Here is an 11,390-nt window from a genome sequence, read left to right as displayed (position 1 = left end):
GATGGTGAGAGGGAGAAGGGGTGCGATGGTGAGAGGGAGAGGGGGTGCGATGGTGAGAGGGAGAGGGGGTGCGATGGTGAGAGGGAGAGGGGGTGCGATGGTGAGAGGGAGAGGGGGTGCGATGGTGAGAGGGAGAGGGGGTGCGATGGTGAGAGGGAGCGGGGGTGCGATGGTGAGAGGGAGCGGGGGTGCGATGGTGAGAGGGAGCGGGGGTGCGATGGTGAGAGGGAGCGGGGGTGCGATGGTGAGAGGGAGCGGGGGTGCGATGGTGAGAGGCAGCGGGGGGTGATGGTAATGTGAGAGGGGGTAATGTGAGAGGGGGTAAAGTGAGAGTGAGGGGGGTAAAGTGAGAGTGAGGGGGGTAAAGTGAGAGTGAGAGGGGGTAATGTGAGAGTGAGAGGGGGTAATGTGAGAGTGAGAGGGGGTAATGTGAGAGTGAGAGGGGGTAATGTGAGAGTGAGAGGGGGTAATGTGAGAGGGGGTAATGTGAGAGGGGGTAATGTGAGAGGGGGTGATGTGAGAAGGAGGGGGTGATGGTGAGTGGGGTGAGGCTGAGGGTGGTGACGGAGGGTTATGCTGAGGGTGGTGGGGGGTGATGCTGAGGGTGGTGAGGGGGTGATGCTGAGGGTGGTGGGGGGGTGATGCTGAGGGTGGCGGGGGGGTGATGCTGAGGGTGGCGGGGGGGTGATGCTGAGGGTGGCAGGGGGGTGATGCTGAGGGTGGCAGGGGGGTGATGCTGAGGGGGTGGTGAGGCTGAGGGTGGTGGGGGGTGGTGGTGAGGCTGAGGGTGGTGGGGGGTGAGGCTGAGGGTGGTGAGGCTGAGGGGGTGGGGGTGGTGAGGCTGAGGGTGAGGCTGAGGGTGGTGGGGGTGATGGTGAGGGTAGGGGGGGTGAGGCTGAGGGTGGTGGGGGGGTGATGGTGAGGGTGGTGGGGGTGGGGATGCTGAGGGTGGTGAGGGGTGATGGTTGGTGATGGGGTGGTGAGGCTGTGGGGGGTGAGGGTGAGGCTGGGAGTGGTGATGGTGGTGGGGGTGAGGCTGAGGGTGGTGGGGGTGATGGTGAGTGAGGCCGAGGGTGGTGATGGTGAGGGGGGGTGAGGCTGAGGGTGGTGGGGGTGATGGTGAGGGTGGGGGGCTGAGGCTGAGGGTGGGGGTGGGGGGTGAGGCGGAGGGTGGTGGGGGTGATGGTGAGTGAGGCTGAGGGTGGTGATGGTGGGGGGGTGAGGCTGAGGGTGGTGGGGGGTGATGCTGAGGGTGGGGGGGTGAGGCTGAGAGTGGTGAGGCTGAGTGTGGTGGGGGTGAGGCTGAGGGTGGTGGGGGGTGATGGTGAGGGGGTGAGGCTGAGGGTGATGGTTGGTGGTGAGGCTGTGGGGGGTACGGCTGGGGGTGGTGATGGTGGTGGGGGGTGATGGGGAGGGAGAGCCTACCTTTCCCTGGTGGTCCAGTGGGCTCCCTGGTGGTCCGGTGGCCATTACTTCCGGTCTGCAGCTCCGCAGCGCTGCAGACCGTGTAATCTCGCGAGATTTCAGAGCGTTGCCGTGGTAACCCGCGGCAACACTCTGATTGGCCAATTCTCGCGAGTCACATGGTCTGCAGCTCTGCACACTGCGGAGCTGCAGACCAGTGTCTGCGGTGGCTGGCCGGCAGCCAGGAGGGGCCTCGCACCCGGCGGCATACCGGGCAAGCCGCCGGGCCCCCTCCTGGTGTCAGGTCCTCGGTCACTGACCGAGGACCTGACACACTCTGCCAACAGGCGGTTTAGGCGGCCGCGAGGCCCCAGCCAGCGCGAGGCCTTAGGCGGCCGCCTAAACCGCCTAATTAGAGAGCCGCCTCTGTCTATGACTCACAGTTTGTAAACTAAGAGAAGATGTTAATTTATTTTTAAAAAGTTAGAAACTGGACAGAGTTAGAGATTTGTGGTCACAGAACATGTTCAGACATCCATTCCATATTTCTCCAAAACAGTTAACACGTTTTGCACTGTGATGACAGTATTCATCATCAAGTGAGAAAAAACAAAACGTATCCATTCCTTCTTATAAATGCAGTGTTTTACACAAACCACTCCAGCGATGAACTTGTAGCATTTATCTCAGATTTCAGAGGCAGAAACTACAATAAACATCACATGAGGAAACTCATTTTTTCCCTTCAATGACTGGCTCTGTGAGACAGCCCAAGACACATAGCTTGCAGGCTTGGGCACATGACCGGGCACTTACCATAAACCAGTCATCCAAAGCTGTGAACGTAGATGTCAATAGGCCAATGTCTTCAGTAGTTCAAGTCTGAACTACATATCCCTGGGAATGGCAGTCAGTTAGGAATGTCCCTTTAACTGTGCATTGACTTTACTTTAATCCTTCTCTCAATATAAGGAAACTAAGCTCCCCACCACCCCCGAGATAAACTTTAAAATCAGTAAAATTATCTACAAAGCTACCTTAACTTGCAGAAAGACAGGGAATAATGGATAGATCACAGGAAAAGTAAGACTATTTGCATAAAAAGTTGAAACATCTTCAACATTAGTAATCATTAAACATTGAGGCACACATAGAAGGGTTCTGTCATCAGAGATAAATTGATATTGTATAAATACTATCGCTTGTTATTTCACAAAATCATATACAATAATCAATGTAGGAAATGGTAGAATCCCACTTAAATATGTGTTTCTGAACTAGTTTACTCCTATTCCAAATACTTTAATTCTTTGTATGAAGAAATCTCTTCTCATGCCAATGCAATAACACGCATCAGTACTCATACTTGCAATAATCATTGGAATAAGCAGTGTACTGGGTTCACATTGCAGAATAATATCCAGGAGGATTGCATTGTACACATTTTTCCCCGGGGCATTTTGTTCAGCAAACATCTTGATGAACGAGTTCTTTACCATATGGCAAGTCATTATATTGAGGTTGATTACCATTTAACCGGTGCTAGCCTAATTGACTTAATGAACCAAAATATTGTCATAAAATTTATCTACTTTGCTTTTAATGAATGCCACTGGGTGAGAACTAACTTGTGTCGCTTTAGCTTTGTAGATCAAATGCTCACTTAATATTAAAGGCGATCCCCTGTGTAAACAATTAATTGTCAGTTGCAGCCCGGCATTAGGATTGTAGAGAACAAAAGAACAGTAGATGGTAAAATACCTGGCAATGTATTTAAAGGGACACTCCAGGCACCCAGACCCCTTCTGCCCATTGGAGTGATCTGGGTGCCAACTCCCATCACCCTTAACCCCTTAACACCGCAGCCAAATGTACAAGTTGTGAACGAAACAAAACGTAAACAAAACCTGGCATTTGCGCTATATGTCTGTCCAACCGTAATTCACCTCTTTCATATTAAATGCACCCCCCCTTATTATATATCATTTTATTCAGGGGAAACAGGGCTTTCATTTAATATCAAATATTTAGCTATGAAACATAATTTAATATGAAAAAAATGGGAGAAAATAAGATTTTTTTTGATTTTTTTCGTTCTACATGACATTTTAACTGTTAATGTCATAATACTGTTTGCTTTTACTGCAATAAAATACACATATTTGTATTCAGCAAAGTCTCACGTGTAAAACAGTACCCCCTATGTACAGGTTTTATGGTGTTTTGGGAAGTTACAGGGTCAAATATAGCGTGTTACATTTGAAATTGAAATTCGCCAGATTGGTTACGTTGCCTTTGAGACTGTATAGTAGCCCAGGAAATAAATTTACACCCATAATGGCATACCATTTGCAATAGTAGACGACCCAAGGTATTGCAAATAAGCGATGTCCAGTCTTTTTTAGTAGCCATTTGGTCACAAACACTGGCCAAAGTTAGCGTTCGTATTTGTTTGTGTGTGAAAAATGCAAAAAACGCCAATTTTGGCCAGTGTTTGTGACTAAGTGGCTACTAAAAAAGACTGGACATACCCCATTTGCAATACCTTTGGTTGTCTACTATTGCAAATGGTATGCCATCATAGGGGTAATTTTCATTCTTGGGCTACCATAGGGTCATAAAGGCAACGTAAGCAATCTGGCGAATTTTAATGTGAAAAAAATTAAACACAAGCATTATATTTGACGCTGTAATTTTTGAAAACACCATAAAACCTGTACATGAGGGGTACTGTTGTACTCAGGAGACTTCGCTGAACACAAATATTTGTGTTTCAAAACAGTAAAAAGTATTGCAGCAATAATATCGTCCCTGTAAGTGCTGTTTGTGCGTGAAAAATGCAAAAAACGTCACTTTTACTGGCGATATCATGGTTGTAATACATTTTACTGTTTTGAAACACTAATATTTGTGTTCAGCGAAGTCTCCCGAGTAAAACAGTACCCCCCATGTACAGGTTTTATGGTGTCTTGGAAAGTTATAGGGTTAAATATAGTGCTAGCAAATTAAATTCCCTATACTTTCGGCATGGGTGGTCAGGCAGGTCCCGCTAATTGTAATTAATTAGGATACCTAATTATGTAAAATTATTACATAAATATATGTGTAGAATTAATATATGTATATATATATACATATGTGTATATATACGTATATATATATATATTTTTTTTTAATATTTTTATTTATATATAGGTATATATATAGTGATATATACGTATATATTTATGTATATAGATATATATATTATTTCGTTCTACGTGTATTTTGATATAAATATATATATATTAATATCACAATACAGTTAGAACGAAATAAAACACATCTATATATTTTTTAATATTTTATTTTTAATTATTTATTTTATTTTATTTTTTTACGTATTTACATATTTATTTTTTTTATATTATTTATAAATATATATATAACAATAATTATATATATATTTAATCAGTATCAGTCTACGTGTAATTTGATATTAATATATATATATATATATATATTAATATTTAAATACACGTCGTGTATGTGTAAATGTGTGTGTATGTGTATATATATATATATATACTTAGATCATATATATATAATATATATGATCTAAGTATATTTTATTTGTAACTGTCATTTTTTTTATTTATTTTTTTAACTAATATTTTATTTTTTTTACAGGACAGGGGGCAGAGACAGTGTCAGCCAGTGATGTCACATCACTGGCTGACACACAGGATCAGTGATCACAGTGACTGCCTGTCACTGTGATCACCTCCTGCAGATTGGGTAATTGACCACAGGGGGGAGTGCCTGGGTGGTACAAGCACTCCCCCCTTCCAATCTGCAGGGGGATCACTGTGCCAGTTACATGTGTCAGCCAATAGGCTGACACATGTAACACTGATCGCAGTGACAGGCTGTCACTGCGATCAGAGCGCTCTGAGATCGCAGTGACAGCCTGTCACTGCGATCTCAGACCTAGCAGATCGCGGTCACTGACCCCAGGGGGACTGCCTGGGGGGCCAGGTAAGTCCCCCGACCGCGATCTGCAGAAGGGGAAAGCCGCCGGCCGCATGTGTCAGCCGATTTGAAATCGGCTGACACATGCTTAATACTGGTCGCAGTGACAGCCTGTCACTGCGATCAGAGACTGCAGATCGCGGTCACCGGCCACAGGGGGGGTTGCCTGGGGGGCCAGGCATCCCCCCCGACCGCGATCTGCAGCGGGCGATTAGCGCCGGCCACGTGGGCGGCCATTATGGCGAGGACGTACTATTACGCCCGCCGGCGTTTAGAGCCGGTTCCTGCAGGGCGTAATAGTACGTCCTCCGGATTTAAGGGGTTAATAGTGCAAGTATAATTATTTATTTTTATAAACTGCAATATTTACCTTGCAGGGTTAAGTCCTCCTCTAGTGGCTGTCTATCAGACAGCCACTAGAGGGACTTCCGTGTTCTTAAAACACGAAAAAGTGTTTTAAAACTAGGAAACTATAAATTGTATTAATGCCTAATCGGGCAATGAACATAACATAATGTGAATAATCAAATATTGGGAAAATAATAATAAGCAGAGAAAAATAATAATAGGTAGTTTAAAATAGGACTAAACGTTACGTCAAATAAGTCCAAACAGTTACCATACAGACTAGGAGTAATTGTCTAAAGTGTTGCACATCATTGCAACACAATAGCTTGTCTGTATCTAGTACTGAAATAGATCTTAGTATTTGGGTATAACTTGGTGTTTGATTGGGGGCAGAGCAAGGGACATTGTAGTGCATAAAGTCATAAGTGACTTGAAATAAGCGATGTCACAAGTTGCCAATATGAAAATCAAACATATGCATACCCCTTGGGGAAGATAGGTAGATGTGAAGAGATAAAGATATTTGGGGAAATAAAAGGCAGCAAACACCAGGTTGGCTATTAGATCAACCGGGGAACTGACACATTAAATACAGCCGTAATAGGCTTTCCCTCATTGTAATTTCTCAATAGTGTTACCATTAAATAGTATCTCTATGTAGCACTATGTAATAAACTGTACAAAGTAACTCACTCAGTAGTATGAGCCGCTATAGGTATGCTTGCGTGAAAATGATAAGCTTAGATAGGGGTAGGGGTCTATTGGAGTTTGATAAGATTGCCAATTACGTATGGAGTCCCAATACAACGGCTGTAATGTTGGGACTTCAGGTATGCGGCCAGATCACCCAAAAAAACGAACTCCCTTCCCCCAAATAAATAGCAAGCATACAAGAAAAGCAGCAAAGTAGTAAGTTGAGAAACTAAGTAGGTCATTCACCTATAAAGCGATCCTTGCTTAAAGGATACTAATTGAGACTAAGCAGGTCTTGACTTGCCATTTTGGAGATGCTCTTATCCAGTTGTCAAGCTGTCACTATTTGGCCCTTGTCAAAGTCACTCTTTACACTTGCCCATTTTCCCTGCTTCAAACACATGAAATCGAAGCACTAACTGTTCACTTGCTGCCTAAAATAATCTACCACTTGACTGGTGCCACTGTTATGTAGTAAAACCTTTTAGTGGTTTTAATGTAGTGGCTGGTCAGTGTGTATATATATATATATATATATATATATATATATATATAAAGGCAGTATGCTTGGAGTTGTGGAGGAGTTGTGGGAGGGGGATGTTGTCACCTATATCTACCCTCCTTACAGCTTCCTTCTGATGTTCTGCCTAAGTTTTGGAATACCTCTTACCTGGGTCGCTGCCATTTGTTTGTTTTGTTTCTTTGGCAACCTAGTCACTTCCAGTTCATTCTCCGACCACGCCAAAATCTGTGTTTCATCTCACTGCTCGTGTTCGACATTCTCCTCAGGATCCTTTTCTTAGACCTTGTTTGGCCTTTATCATTAACAGCAGGTGCATACAGACACCTCTGCTCCCTTAGTCCATTCCACTGAAGCTCCCTTAGTCCATTCCACAAAAATTGTAAGTATCGCAATATTTTCAAGGCTCGTTCAGCCATTCTCTGCATTCGTATCTCCTGTAGGACCTCTTGGTCCCTAATGAGTTTTTTTAGTATTCTGAGCTCTTTGTACTTAATTTACCTACTTTACCGGCAATCACTGTGTTGCATTTTAATGGTGTTAGTCAAGTCGTTCTGTATTATGTACTCTAAGTTCTCTGGTGTCACTATCTGGTTTTGGGTGTAGACTAATGAACTACTGTTCCAAAGGCCACTACTCCATACTAATTCTTCTTGACCTCTCAGCGGCCTTTGACACCGTTGATCATGCTCTCCTTCTTCAAACTCTTCAATCACTTGGTCTCTGTGACTCTGTCCTCTCGTGGTTTTCCTCTTATCTCTCCCAACGCTCATTCAGTGTCTCCTTTTCTAATGATACCTCCTCCCCTCGCCCTGTCTCGGTTGGAGTTCCCCAAGGCTCCGTCCTTGGTCCACTTCTATTTTCTCTTTATACTGCCTCTCTTGGCAAACTTATTACCTCTTTTGGATTCCACTACCACCTGTATGCTGATGACACCCAGCTATTTCTCTCCTCCCCGGACCTCTCCCCTGCCATCCTGCAACGTGTCACTGCTTGCCTTTCTTCCATCTCTGACTGGATGTCCTCCCGCTTTCTGAAACTCAATCTCTCAAAAACTGAGCTCCTTGTCTTTCCTCCTCCTAATACTGATCCTCCTCTTTCACTCTCCCTTCAAGTTTGTGGTACCAACATCAGTCCATCCTTGCAAGCGCGCTGTCTTGGCGTCATACTTGACTCTGGTCTCACCTTTGAGCCTCACATCCAGCATGTTGCCAAATCCTGTAGATTCCATCTTAAAAACATAGCCCGCATCCGCCCCTTTCTTGCACCAGATACTACCAAGGAGCTTGTCCATGCTCTGGTAATCTCCCGCATGGATTACTGTAACCCTCTCCTGATTGGTCTTCCCAAAAGCCGTACTGCATCCCTACAGTCCGTAATGAACGCTGCTGCTAGACTGATTTTCCTCTCTAGTCGTTTCTCTCACACCTCACCCCTCTGCCAGTCCTTACATTGGCTTCCTGTATGCTATAGGAGTCAATTCAAGGTACTAACTCACACCTATAAAGCACTGAACAACTCTAGCCCCTCTTATATCTCCTCACAGATCCATAGGTATGTCCCTTCTCGGTCTCTCCGTTCTGCCCGTGACCACCTCCTGTCCGTTGTCCGCACTCGTACGGCCAACTCGCGCTTGCAGGACTTCTCGCGGGCGGCTCCCTTCCTATGGAATAGCCTGCCTACCGCCATCAGACTCTCCCCTAGTCTTGCATCTTTTAAGAAGTGCCTTAAAACTCATCTCTTTAGGAAAGCATATGGCCTCCAAGACTAAACCTTACCTCACATACCTGTCTCTTGCCCTTTCCTAAAGGGCAGTCCACCTTATTTGATTGCAAATTCCTGTCCTAATGTGTTTTACACCCACCTCCTATAGAATGTAAGCTCGATCGAGCAGGGTCCTCTTCAACCTATTGTTCCTGTAAGTTTATTTGTAATTGTCCTATCTATAGTTAAATCCCTTCTCATAATATTGTAAAGCGCTACGGAATCTGTTGGCGCTATATAAATTGCAATAATAATAATAATAACTGTACACATTTATTCCCTCCCTTTTCTATTCACGTATTCTTACTATAAACTACTATAGCATTATAACTTTCATCAACCTGCCAGATGTATGTTTATTTAGTCATAAACAAAATAAGAGATTTGAGAGAGAGTCCCCACAGACATATATCTTCTATGAGATACTAATACAGATCATTATAGTTTTTAGATTTTATTTCTAGTACTACCTATACAAATTACATAATTAGTGGTGGTAATTGTTTACGATTTTTGTCTCCTTGATAGTTTTTGTCTTTGGGGACTAAATTGGGTTAGGCCCTCACTATCCACCCAGTCCATATTTCGCTATAAGGATAGATCTTGGTCTGACACTTGTAGCCCCCCTTTTATTGTCTATTTAGTTATGTCACATTTTCATTGTTTCACATTCACATTTTTCAAGTCACCATGCAAGTGAGTCAATTTATGACACTACCTCCTTCTTTACCACAACCACTTACCTTCAGCTAGGTGTGGGTGTTAGGGTACCAAAGGTGGCCATAGGTAGTTGTTTCGGATTCGTGAGCCATTAGATAGCTGTCCCATGAGGCCAACTCTCAACCTCAATTGTATTTAGCCCTTTGGCATTTCTGCTCTCTTGGCAAAGCAATTAGGACCTCACCCGCCATGGCCAACTTTTGATGAATCTCTTTAATTGTCACTGGTCAAAATCCCACCACAATGCTCGGTGGGAAACCTACCCAATGGGCCAGATCATAGGTAGAGCATCTCATCGCCACTTGGAAACAAGTTAGGTTCCCAAGTCACTAATTTAGCTTAATTGTTTTTCCATTTGGCATAACATAGGTCAGCCAGCACATGGGTGTTATACAATTGTTCCCACTAACAATTTTCTCTTTCAGGTATGGTTATGCAGCTACAACACAATGAATGACAAAGGAGAGGAGACAAAGATTAGGGGATTAGAGGTCTATAAACATTCTGATAATCAGTTTCAGTTGGATCATACACAAGACATGAGCCTTTGGAAAGTTAGTATTTCCTTACAGCAGCTAGTACTGAGTATCACTCGCATCCACCAATACATTGTCTTACACCTAGCAAAGTTTTGTGTTTTCTACATTACGCATGGGGTTACAGTATTATGTTGCCAACTTATCATTACTCACATTTAAGTCCTTTAAGTCACTTTAAGTCCTTGGTGCCTTTTTCCTAATAACCTGGGAAGTTTGGCAGTATGTACACTTGCTGTATTAATCTAGGTCCAAGCATGCTTAATCACTAGAGATCTTTGTTAGTTATGTAGTTATAAGTTTAGGTAGTTTTTAAGATTTTTGCTCTATTTTTCAGGCCTGCCCTGTTTGTCGATTTTGGCACATCACAATCGAATTGCTACTACTGGTATAATTCAAACCATTGTATGCTTTGGCTTTTAGGAGGGTTATTTTACCGGCCTATCTACCCTCCTCCCAAAGGCCACTATAGGAGGAGTAGTATCCAGAAGCACTTCTCTGGTATTTTTTTAAGTCCCATGGGACTTTATCTTATAGCTTTTCCTCTTGTGCATATGCTATATGTTTGAGCCTATTAGGCTTCCATTAGATGAATCCTCCTGTGGGAGAGAGATCCTCCTGACGACCGCCTCGCGAACCAAAGGTGGAACGCAAGATGGCCGCCAAGTGGAGTCCATGCGTCATTGCAAAGAGATAGCAGGAAACTGATGCACCGGAAGTGACGTCATAAAATACGATCCAATCAAAATGAACAGGGAGAATCAATTTAGAATGGTCGCACACAGCTGGGGATGCAAGATAAGATCCACTGGACCACCAATAAGAAGAAACATGGGCCATATAAGAAGAGAGACTCAGAGGGAAAGGGTTATACTGCTTTTTTACATTGCTGATTGCATCTCATTTGGTTACTCAGACTATCTAAGGGTCCTTGAGGAAATCCATTTGGACGAAACACGTAGGACCTGCTACAGCACCAATCTATTTTTTTTTTATTATTTATTTAGTCGTGCGATAATAGAACAAAATTGACCTATTCTGCCACAACAGTAGGAATAGGTTATAAACAGGCTTACATTTGCGAGACATAGGTAAATATCAACGATCATACAGCACTTTTTGTTATATATCTACTGCATTTGATAGGACATGTCGGAGATGAGGTGTAACGGACCGTTTTGCTCACCAGAGGTTAAAAACCGTTTAGGCGATATTCCCCTCTCCAGATGCACAGGCAGCAACTGTAAGCACCAATCTCCCGAACTGCAAACTCTACGAATCCTGGAAACAGACGAACAGGAAAACCATACGAAAGGGTTACACTCCTGGCAGTCAGCATACAATCCAATTCCCTCAATAACGAGACGACACTTCGGTTTGAGGGTTAAGCAGAA

Source organism: Pelobates fuscus, chromosome 1 (genome assembly GCF_036172605.1).
Source record: "Pelobates fuscus isolate aPelFus1 chromosome 1, aPelFus1.pri, whole genome shotgun sequence".
In the NCBI taxonomy this organism is placed as follows: Eukaryota; Metazoa; Chordata; class Amphibia; order Anura; family Pelobatidae; genus Pelobates; species Pelobates fuscus.
Note: the sequence above shows the minus strand (reverse complement) of the source record.